Source organism: Magnolia sinica, chromosome 4 (genome assembly GCF_029962835.1).
Source record: "Magnolia sinica isolate HGM2019 chromosome 4, MsV1, whole genome shotgun sequence".
NCBI lineage: Eukaryota > Viridiplantae > Streptophyta > Magnoliopsida > Magnoliales > Magnoliaceae > Magnolia > Magnolia sinica.
In genome coordinates this window covers 19,463,046-19,475,112 of record NC_080576.1, presented here as the reverse complement: position 1 = coordinate 19,475,112, position 12,067 = coordinate 19,463,046, and the positions used below count along the sequence as shown (strand labels likewise).

The 12,067-nt window shown below is 40.1% G+C and overlaps 1 non-coding gene across 1 annotated transcript; it reads right to left on the bottom strand.

Moving 5' to 3' along the window:
* Nucleotides 1-10,380: 10,380 nt before the first annotated feature.
* LOC131244798 (small nucleolar RNA R71) lies at nt 10,381-10,487 on the bottom strand. The gene has a single exon (XR_009170572.1). It is a non-coding gene; the product is annotated as a small nucleolar RNA R71 (small nucleolar RNA).
* Nucleotides 10,488-12,067: the final 1,580 nt, after the last annotated feature.

Sequence of the window (12,067 nt, the reverse complement as noted above, 5' to 3'; positions counted from 1 at the left end):
TTGTAAAAGTGGTATGGTTGTGGTTGAAAATGGAAAAAAGAGGAATGGGGAGGGGAGAGAGAGTGGACTTTTGAAAAGGTAGGGATGAATTGTTGTACTTTGGGTAAGGCTTGTACTTGACATTGATTGATGGGACATATCGTAGAGATTTTCTCGATATTCGTAACACGCGGCGTTTCTTCGGAATGAACGTAGGCCCACATCTTCTGACCTCGGTATCGGTTCGGTGCGCAAGTCGCAGCGTTGGAACCACGGCGATGGCGCGATCGCTAAGATACAAGTTTCGGGTCGAGCCGTCTTCGGTATGTAGGACTCGACTTAGGATTGCGCGCAATCGTCGGATACAGTGCGAAGGTTGCCGAATTTCGACCGGAAGGACCGCGGAAGCCAACAAAAGGGTACAGACTAGAACACGGGTCTTAAATTATCAATAAAAAATCTGTTCATTTTTTGAAGATCTTCCTTATAGATTTTTTCTAAGTTAAGTAGATCGCACTTAATTTTGAATAGATGGATCAGGCTTAATTCGAATAGGCCAGTCCCTGGTTGGATCCGATAGGTTGGACATAGGTCGGACCTTGGTTAGATCTGATAGGTCAGATATAGGTCGGACCTTGGTCAGATCCGATAGGTCGGATATAGGTCGGACCTTGGTCAGATTCGATAGGTCGGATGTAGATCGGACTTTGGTCAGATCCGACAGATAGTAGGTCAGGTAGGAATTATGTTGTAACAACTTTATTAGTACTAGCTTGAAGTCGTTCGTCGTACAATAAGCTTCGCTCTGATCTACTAAGGATAATAAATCTTGAGATGTTCAACATTCCAAGGATGTGGCAATAGCTGACCATCCAGATCTTCCAGTTGGTATGAGCCAGGTTGGCTCTTACTTGTTACTACGTAGGGTCCCTCCCAGTTCAGGCCCAAGGTCCCAGATCTTGGTTCCTTGGTGTTTTGGAAGGTCCTTCGAAGGACTAAGTCACCAATTCAGAATCTTCTAACTTTTACCCTGGCGTTGTAGAAATGTGTCACTTATTGCTGGCGGACAGCGGTTTGGACCCGAGCTTGCTCTTTCCTTTCTTCGAGAAGGTTGAGACTTAACACCATTAGCTTGGTATTGATTTGTTCATCGAATGACTCTATTCGAGCTGTAGGTAGTCCGATCTCTGCTGGAGTGACTACTTTTGCTCCATATGTTAAGGAAAAGGGCATTTCCTCGGTAGTCGTCTGGGTAGTTGTTCAGTATTCACAAAGGACTTTGGGGAGTTCCTCAGCCCATGCCCCCTTGACATTCTTGAGTTTAGTTCGGAGATGATGCTTGATGATTTTGTTAACTGCCTCGACTTGCCCATTTGCATGCGGATGTCGCGATGAAGAATAGATGTTGCAAATTCTGAAGTTATCACACATTCCCTAGAATTGCTTGTTGTCGAATTGCTTTCCATTGTCGGAGATGATGGTCTGAGGAATTCTGAATCTGCATATGATGTTCTTCCAAACGAAGTCTGTGATCTTCTGCTCGGTTATCTTCACTAATGATTCAACTTTAGCTCATTTTGTGAAGTAATCGACTGCTTCTATGGCGACCTTGGTTTGACCCTAACCAGTCGGGAGAGGACCAATGATGTCGATTCCCCACCGAACGAATGGCCATGGTTCGGTCATAGGGGCGAGCTCTTTGAGTGGCTGCTCAGGTAAGTTCGCGAAGCGTTGACACTTATCACACTTCCGAGAAAATTGTCAAGCATCGGATTGGATGGTCGGCCAATAATAACCTTATCGAATGACTTTATGGGTTAAAGCTCGGCCTCCGGAGTGGTTTCCACAGATCCTTTCATGGGTCTCCCTTAGGACAAACTCTGCTTCCTCCCGTCGGAGGCATCTGAGGTAGGGGAGATAAGATCCTTTTTTATAGAGGATGTTATGAGTATGGTGTAGCAGGCCACTTTAGTTCGCAACTTACGCACCTCCATCCGATCTTCGGGTACTTTACTCTCTTTAAGATAGTCGATGATTGGGTCCATCCAAGTTGATTCTGAGTTTACTAGAAGTAGTCGAGTCTCGTAAGGAACCCGATTGGGACGGATCTCGGAATGTCGTCTTCGTTCGCAGTTGCTAGTTTTTCCAGCATGTTAGCTTTGGAATTCTCGGCCCGAGGGATTAGGGCCATATTGCATTTTTTAAACTTTCCAATCAATTCTTTGGCCATCCGTAAATACGCTTTCATGCTTTCCTTCTTAGCTTGGTATGCTTCAGCTATTTGATTGATGACCAATTGTGAATCACTGAAGACTTCGGGGTGCTGAGCCCTCATGTTGGCTGCCAGCTTGAGTCCGACGAGCAAGGCTTCGTATTTTGTTGTATTGTTAGAGGCTTGAAATCTAAATCTTAGGGCATATTGCATGCATGTATGGTCTGGTGTCTCAAGGACTATCCCGGCCCCACTTGCCTTAGAGTTGGAGGAGCTGTTAACGTAAAGCATCCACCTGGGTGGGTCGGGAAGTGCTGGGAGTTAGACGGTTCGGTAGAGCTTTGGTCAGGAGTTACACTTGGGACAGGCTTTAGCCTGAGTAGGTCGATAATTTGCTCGGGTGTAGGAGTTAGCTTGACGATGAAGTCGGCCACTACCTGACCTTTAATAGCTGCTCGGGGCTGGTACTTGATGTCGATTCACTTAACTCGATCGCCCACTTACTTAGTCGTCTTGAAGCTTCGAGTTTTTGGATCACTTGACGTAGTGGTTGATCGGTTAGGACGACAATGGTATGAGCTTGGAAGTACGGTTGCAAGCGTTAAGAAGAAATGACAAAAGCCAATGCTAATTTTTCCAAGGTCGGATATCTTGTCTCGGCTAAAACTAGGGCTTTTCTGACATAGTATACCAGGAATTGCTTTCCCTCATGTTCCCTAATTAAAATCGAGCCGACCGCTGCACTAGAAACAACTAAGTATAACCGTAGGGACTCTCCCTGCTCGGGTTTGGAGAGCAGTGCTGGTGACCCTAGATATTGCTTGAGTTGTTGGAAGGCCACCTCACATTCTTCTGTCCAGTCTACCACTTATTTCCCCTTCAACTATTTGAAGAAGGGGAGACATTTGTTTGTAGCTCGAGACACGAAATGATTGAGGGCAGCGATCTTCCCTGTAAGTCGTTAAATATCTTTGGTCGTCTTTGGTGATTGCATATCAAGGAGAGCCTTGATCTTCTTGGGGTTCGCTTTGATTCCTCGCTGGCTGAGCAAAAAGCCGAGGAACTTTCCTGAGCTAACCTAAAAGGCACGTTTGTTCGGGTTTAGCTTCATCCAGTACTTGCGAAGGATGATGAAGATTTCCTCGAGGTCAGTAATATGGTATGTAGCTTTGATGCTTTTGACGAGCATATCGTCGACATAGACTTCCATTATTCGCCCTATCTGTTGGGTGAACATTTTCTTGACCAATCGCTGATAAGTAGCACCTGTATTTTTAAATCCAAAAGGCATGACTCGGTAGCAATAAAGACCTTTGTCAGTGACAAAGGCAGTTTTTGTTTTATCATGTGGATGCATTACAATTTGATTATAACTAGAGTAGGCATCCATAAAACTTAATTGCTCGTGCCTAGCTGTGTTGTAGACCAGTTGGTTGATTTGGGGGAGAGGAAAGCTATCTTTGGGACATGACTTTTTCAGGTCTGTATAGTCCACACAGACCCGCCATTTCCCATTCGCTTTCTTCACCAACACAATGTTAGCTATCCAGTCTGGATAATAAACTTCCTCGATGCATCCAGCTTTAAGGAGTTTGTCGACTTTTTCTGCAATCATCGTATATCTTTCGGGACCGAGCGCACGACACTTTGTCGAATTGGTCGATGAGCAGGGTTGACGTTTAGCTGGTGTACGATGATCTTGGAGTCGATGCTGGGCATGTCTTCATGAGACCATACGAAGACGTCCACGTAGCGTTAGAGGAGAGCTATTAGGTTGTCCCGTAATGGTGCCGTTAGGGATGACCCAATTTGAACGATTTTGGAAGGGACAGATTCGTCCAGTGAGATGGAAACAAGGTCTTCCATGGGACGACCCCTTTCTTCGGAGTCTTCATGAGGATCCAATGAAGTAACAGTCATAGTCTGGTGCGAGGTTCTTAGTGCCATCGCATAGTACTATTGGGCGTCATGTTGGTCGCTCTTTACTGACCCGACCCATTGCTCGGTCGGGAACTTCATAGCTAAGTAGTAGGTCAAGACCACAGATCGCAGGGCATTCAGAGATGGTTGGCCAAGGATTGCGCTGTAAACGGACGGGCAATCTACTACCAAGAAGTCAACCATTATGGTGACTTGCTTTTGTCTATCCCCGGTTGTAAGCGGGAGCTGAATTGCCCCTTCGAATATGACGTTCCCACCTAAGAAACCAAGCAATGAGGTTTTTACAGGCCGAAGTAGAGTTCAACCATGTAACACCCTGGTTCTCGTAACCCGAGTGTTAACCTTTAACTGTGACTCAAATTTCACGTACATTTTTTTCTTCCTTATCAGAGTTAGTAAACTAGCGGAATATAATTAAATCAAGTACAAGAGAGAGTCCAAATATACATAACCAAGATTTCAAGTGGTTACTCAAAAACTTATACAAACCAATGTCTTAACTTTTACAAACATGACAGTACAAATTAAATACAAATGAAATCAAGAATAAGGAGTCACAAGATCATCTGGCTCTTCCTAATCCACATAAACACCAGCATGCGCATCATCTGCGTCTCCTGCACACTGGATACGATTTGATAGTGTCAATGGCTATCCCAATGAGGTATAACCCCTCAGATTTATCATATCATCAAGATAATTAAACATAGTTATCAGGAACAGTGTATAACAAATATTTTACAATGATTATTATAGAAATCACATAAGGTTCATCGAATACGCATTTATCAGATAAATTCCACAAAGATAATCTTGTTTAAATGCATGAATGCATGCACATGCTCACAGACCTAGGGATGCACATTCAGCTGGCAAAAAGGTCATCCAAGGAGAACTAGCCGTCCAGAAAAGTACTCAAAGGTACGCCCAAGGAGAACTAGTCACCCGAAAAAGACTATGTAACGAGGACATCCAAGGTGAACTAGTCTCCCAAAAAAGTACTCAAAGGTACACCCTAAGGAGGACTATGCACCCCGAAAAAGTCCATGCAATAAGGACACCCATAGTGGTATGAATGCACGAATAATATTTTAGGATCACCCAGTAAAATACTCTATGGTACAACCCATAGTGATCCAAGAAAATTCTTATGCCTTACATCGACCACTCGGTAAGGTCCGCATAGCATAAAAATGCATGATTAGCTCAACCATTATTATTCTAATTTTAAACAATCATTTTAAGAAGGCTCAAAGGTCACTATGGGGGGTTTGTCACCCAGCATAGGCCGACAGCTCAGGCATAGTATCCGATTCCACCATCCCTAGCTCACGAGACTAACAAATATTACAAGTGGAACTTACCATCACAAGGTTATATGAAGATGGTTCATTAAAGTCACATAGGGCAAATATTACATCAAGTCACAAAGGGCAAACATAAAATTAAAGCCACATAGGGCACCTAGCCAAATGAATCCACATATGGCAAATGGTCTATTCAATGATGCGATAGAAAATGAATTGTCCCTAAAAGCCACAAAGGTGCAACGATCCATTAGATGATAAGTCCACAAATAAATTCCATTTAATCTATTAGATAGAATGACCATTAGTTCAAGGGCTTCCAAAAACACCATTAAGTAACTGCAAGTGGTAAAAAAAGCCACACATAATATCAAAGGCATATACACATATAAAGTGAGATATTTGAGAACATTGCATATTCATATTTGAACGTAAATCCAATGATTAATCATTATGAAGAATTACTCAAATAAAAACTAGCATTTATCATCAATTTCACCGAGTATCATGTTAGGTAATAGATGAAATAAATGAACTACGCTAACTATCAAGATGTAGACAAGCTTGAAGGGTGATCCTCACCTTTCAAGAGTTGGTTCATCTCCCAATGATGCTAGAGTTAATTGTACACATCTAGTATCAAAATCTAACAAAATTAGAATATTTGAGGGGTTAGATTTCAATGTTATTAAACTCGCATGGTTAGGATCAAGGCTTAGGGTTTAGATCATGCAAGTTTAGGGTTTCATCATGTAAATCAAACTTAAGCTTAGGTTTTAGAACTCAAATCCTAATTTTTTGTGCAATGAATAAAATAGTATTCATATTAAAAGCATTGATTGATAATATTAATAATGATAATTCACAAGTTGATATTAGTATACCAACAATACCTAATATTATTTTAGCATAACTAATAGTCTAATAAAAAGTAATGTTAATAATCATATTAACAATGATAATGATAACCCATAATGAAAATAATAACGATAATATTATATTATTTTTATTTTTTAGAAATATTATTATACTAATACTTTAATAATAACAATAATATAATAATTATTAATTACATACTACTAAGAGGCATAATAGAAGAAATTTGAGACTTGACTTACCTAGTTGTGAAACTCGATCCATGCTTGGCCCAACTTATTTTTGACACAGTGGGTCGACTTACTAAGTCAACTCAGCTTGACTTTCTGTCACGCCCCCAAACCCGAAAATCGGATTCACAAGAATCCCGATCGCTGAATCCGGTGTCGACAGGCTCCGTAGCTCCATTCTCGGTTCCTAACATCCACATGCTAGATTCCGATTCTGGGATCCTACAAGGTGGATTTTTTTGTACATTTAACTCATAATAAGCATAACCACAAGATTACCCAAATCACAAAGGCAACATCATCATCACATATACACTAATATAATCATTTGAGTACAATGCTGAAAGGGAAATATATAAATAAAAAATCAAGCTCCAAAAGACCGCTGCACGCTCCGAGCTCAACACTGCTGCAACCTAACATCACCTGCATGCATCTATCGTGCATAAGCTTATAGAAAGCTTAGAGGGTGGTGTAAGTGTGTGCACAAGGTAAGTGCCAAGTATTTAACGCAATGACATAATCATACAATATCGAAATAAGCACAAGGTCATGATTCATACGTTATCAGAGTAAGCGAAAATACTGACAAGTCCATGAGTCAAACAATATCAGAATACGCAATACAGATCAACTATACAAATGAAGAGTCAAAGAGAGCCAAATATCAGATGCCGAGAGTATAATGCAATATGTAAATCCTACTAAGTCCGTCTACACCATATAAGTGCAAAAACATAATAACCCTAAATGCTAAGTATTGCGGATGCAATGTGATATGCGGTGCGAATGAAATGACCATACTGGAATGTGAAGTCGGGATGATAGTACGTAGTATCGTAGGCTACGGGGTCCACCATAAGGGACTTCTATCCAAAACCAGTCTCATACCTAAATTTGGATAGTCAGACTCAATATGGTAAACTCCTAAACTCAGGTTAGTCGCACACCCAACCGAAATCCTCGCCATGCGAAGGTACATATAACAAATAGTTACGCACCACCAGCCCGAGTGGATAGTGAATGAATGAATGAATGAATATGCAATTCCTGCTCAATAAGTCCACATATCAGTACGGTTACTCTCTGAGAAATCACTGGAGTCTATTACACTCCAAACCAAGTTGTCGCCCCATCGCGCGCAACAAGGTGAGTGAAAGAGACCTCACTATCCGCCTGCCAATATCGAGCCCGGCTCGTCGACAGTGGACCCATTCCTCGAGCTGGTCAGACTCAGCCTAACATTGACCCCTCCTCTCGGGCAGGTAAGGCCGTACCCCCTTCCAACCGACCACGACATAGTGGGAGACATGGCCTAACGGTATACAGCCCTCATGCGCTCATGCATGTTGAGACTCAAATATTATATAATTTTTTCCATTTATATCTTGATTTTATGAACATAAATCATCTTAATATTCTATTTTACTCATGTATGTGTTGCAAATGTGAATTAAGAGCTTGGATTGAAAAAGGGTGTTAAAAAGTAAGAATTTGATGCTCAAAATCACCAAGGCAAGGGATGGATCTTAGGAGATCAAGATTGAAGAATTCACATGCCAAAGATCCAAGAAAACCAAGCGAGGAATGAAGAGAATCGAAGATTTGAAGTGAAGAATCCTGAAATCGTCCTAAAAAAGTGTATTCTGAAGCTGTGATGTTTATTTTGAAAAACTGCGTAGCAGGAAGTTTGTTTTAAACGAACTATGCAGCGAGAAGTCTATTTTGAAAAAATACGTATATTTGAGGCATTTTCTAGGATTTTCAACTTTGTACGAAAATTGGAGTTCCCTACTTATAAATAGGGCCTCCTAGGGCATTCTAAAACATCACTAGAAGCATTCAAGAGCAATATTTAGGGTTTTTTAAAGAGTTTTTAGTTTTATTAAAACTTTATTAGTTGTTTCTTTCCTTTTAGATCTTTTCTATTTGTAAATTTTCTTCTTTCTTTCTTGTTGCTTTTTATTTCTGCAATTTAATTATGTTTTTCTAAGTTCCCTCTAGCCCAAGCTAGAAGGGAAGCACATGGGTTTAATATTTCTTTAAGTTATGATGATTGATTATTTTGATGATGAGAAGAATGGTGTATGCATGTTATCTATTATTTAGGTTTTATTTTTTATCATGTTGTAAGATCCATATGTTTCCATCATATAAGATCCACATTGATGGATAGGCTTACCTTAGATTAATCAGATTTCCTAGATAGGAGATGTTCTCAACCTGTTATATTTCTTTAATATTCATTATCCTATAGATATTGAATACTTAAAATCACTGGCGCTTGAGAATATATGTCAATGGTGCAAATTCATTATTTTCTAATCTTTTATATCATTTATTAAAATATTTAAAGTATTTTATTTTTCGATTAGGCTGACCATAGTACTCAGATCCTAGTTGTGTTATCCAAGTCATCATGATTTTGGAACATTAACCTATGTGTGGAACTTTAAAGCTTGGGTGTTTTTTATTCAGTTGAATTACATCCATTCAAAAATCCCAAAATCAAATCATCAGTTTAGTTTTTATTACTTAGTTTGTTTTGCATTTGATTTTTTCATTCTTGCAATTCATCTCCCTGTGGGATCGACCCTGTATTCAAAGGATATTACTTATGAACCTCTGCACTTGGAGGTAAGCAATCAAGTTTTTGGCGCCGTTGCCGGGGAGAGACTGAGATAGATCAAATCTGTGCAAGATAGCTAAGGTAAGTTTTCTTCTAAACCCTCCAGATTTTCTGTAGATTTTTTATTTTATTTTATTTTATTTTATTTTTTTATTTTTCTTTCTTCTTTTCTTTTTCTTTGAAAATAAATTCAGTTGGGTCTTTTAAGTACTAACTATGACATAAGGTTGCCTTGCTTGGGATTTTATCACCCAAGTGCTATGATTGTCCTATAGTTGCTGTTTGATCACAAAGATCATCCGCTGAATCTATTTTCCAGATTAGCATAGTTTAATTTCTCCATTAGTTTTACTTTTATTTATTTATTTATTTAATTTTTAATTTTTAATTTTTTGTGGACTGAACCCTCATGGTTGGCCCTGCCACCTGGGTTGTTGATTTATTTTGCTTTGTGGACTGAACCCTCATGGTCGGCTCTGCCACCTGGGTTGTTGATTTATTTTGCTTTGTGGACTGAACCCTCATGGTTGGCCCTGCCACCTGGGTTGTTGATTTAAGTTTTTATTTTTATTTTAAGTATCATACTTGCTATTTGAATTAGTGGTATTTGTTGTGTGGTGTGGATGGTTTATGTCCCGTTGGAGTAGGGATCAAAACAATCGACTCTCCTCTGAAGGGGGACTAGTTACAGGCCTTGATCATTTACTTAGAAGAGGCACTTAACATCACTTGGATTCCATGACAGACCCAGTTGATAATCCAAATCCAAATCTGCCAGATCCAATTATAAATCAAAATAATCCTCCTCTTGAGGATGAAAATGAAGTTCATAGGAATGTGTTAAACCAACCACGGACTTTATGTGAACATTTACACCCTGAGAGATCAACTTTACCATCTTGCATAGTGTTCCCTGCTCACACAGGGAACATTGATTTTAAACCAGGTGTGATTCAATTAATTCCTAAATTTCATAGCTTAGATTCTGAAAGCCCCTACTTGCACCTCAAGGACTTTGAGGAAGTAATTGCAACGTTACAAGTAAACAATGGCAATAGGAATGTACTTAAGCTTATGTTATTCTCAGTTTCTCTAAAGGATCGGGCCAAAGCATGGCTCAACTCTGTAAGACCTAATACCATCACTTCATGGCAAGCCTTAAGTAGAGAGTTTTTAAAAAAGTTCTTTCCTGAGCACAAAACAAATGCACTAAAACAAGAAATCATGTTATTCTCCCAAAAGGGGAGTGAACTATTTTTTCAAGCTTGGGAGCGCTTCAAAGGCATTCTAATTACTTGTCCACATCATGGTTATGAACCATGGCACGTGATTGATGCTTTCTGAAAGGGGCTCACCATGGATACCCGTCAGTTCATAGAGATGATGTATGGTGGAACCTTTCTTGACAAAGATCATAATGAGGCTTGGGATTTTCTAGATATGTTAGCAGAGAATACTCAGACATGGGATGTCTCTGCTAAATCAGACCAAACTAGACCCATTCCTAGAGAGAAAGCGGGAATGTATGTCCTAAGAGAGGAAGACGACCTTAATGCAAAATTCGCTGCATTGGCTAGAAAGGTCGAACCCTTGGAAATTAGAAAGGTTGATATGGTTAAAGCAAACACTTCCTTAGGTAATTTTTGTAGCATTTGTGGTGGTACAGACCATGACACAAAGGATTGTCCAATAATCTCAGTTGTACAAAATATCACGCATGAGCATGATCAAGCAAATGGTATAAATAATTACCAAAGGTCAGTTATGCAACCATTGGGAAACATGTACAATCCAAATTGGCGTAACCATCCTAATCTTAGTTGGAGGAATGGACCACAAATTAATGTGCCCAATGCACTTCAAATGCCTCCACAAAATAACTTCTTTGGGGCACCTAACAATGCACCATATGTGCCCCCGCCAAAGCGATCATCTGTGGAGGATGCATTGACCACATTCATGAACTCTCAAGCTCAAATGAATCAGTCTCTAATTCAATCAAATCAGGAATTAAAGACAGATGTGGCTAGGATTGAGACTCAACTAAATGCTAGGGAAAAAGGCATCATTCCTTCTCAACCTGTGCCAAACCCTCGAAACACACATTTCATTGGAGACTCAAATCCAAGTGAGCTACATCATGAACAAGCTAAGGCCATCATTACCTTGAGAAGTGGAAAAGAGGTCGATAACAAGATAATGCAACCGGTAGAAATACCGGAGGATGAGCCACTGTATTAAGAAAATGATGAACCGGCTATGGTTCAAGAGCCGCAATAGCAAAAGGATAAAGAGACTAAGTCATATGAGCCTCCAGTTCCGTTCCCATCTAGACTTCGAAATCCAATTGTCCCCATGAAATATCAAGAGGTGTTGGATGTGCTCCAAAAGGTTACTGTCAATATTCCTCTGCTTGATGTCATTAGACAAATTCCATCATATGCTAAATATCTCAAGGACTTGTGCACTGTAAAGAGGAAATTAAATGTGCACAAAAAGGCCTTCCTTACTGAGAAAGTGAGCGCTATCATTCAACAAAGGGTTGTACCCAAATATAAAGACCCGGGAAGTCCCACTATTCCTTGTATTATTGGGAATTTTCAAATTGAACATGCTTTATTAGATTTGGGTGCAAGTGTCAACTTAGTACCTTATTCGGTTTACAAACAAATGGGGTTAGGCGAGCTTAAACCAACCACGATTACACTCCAACTCGCTGACCGCTCTATTAAGGTACCAAGGGAAATTTTAGAGGACGTGCTAGTCCAAGTGAAGAAATTCTACTTCCCCGTAGATTTTATTGTACTAGACACTGAACCATGTGTAAATGCTAGCGCTCAAGTTCCCATCATTTTAGGCCGCCCATTCCTAGCAACTTCAAATGCAATCATAA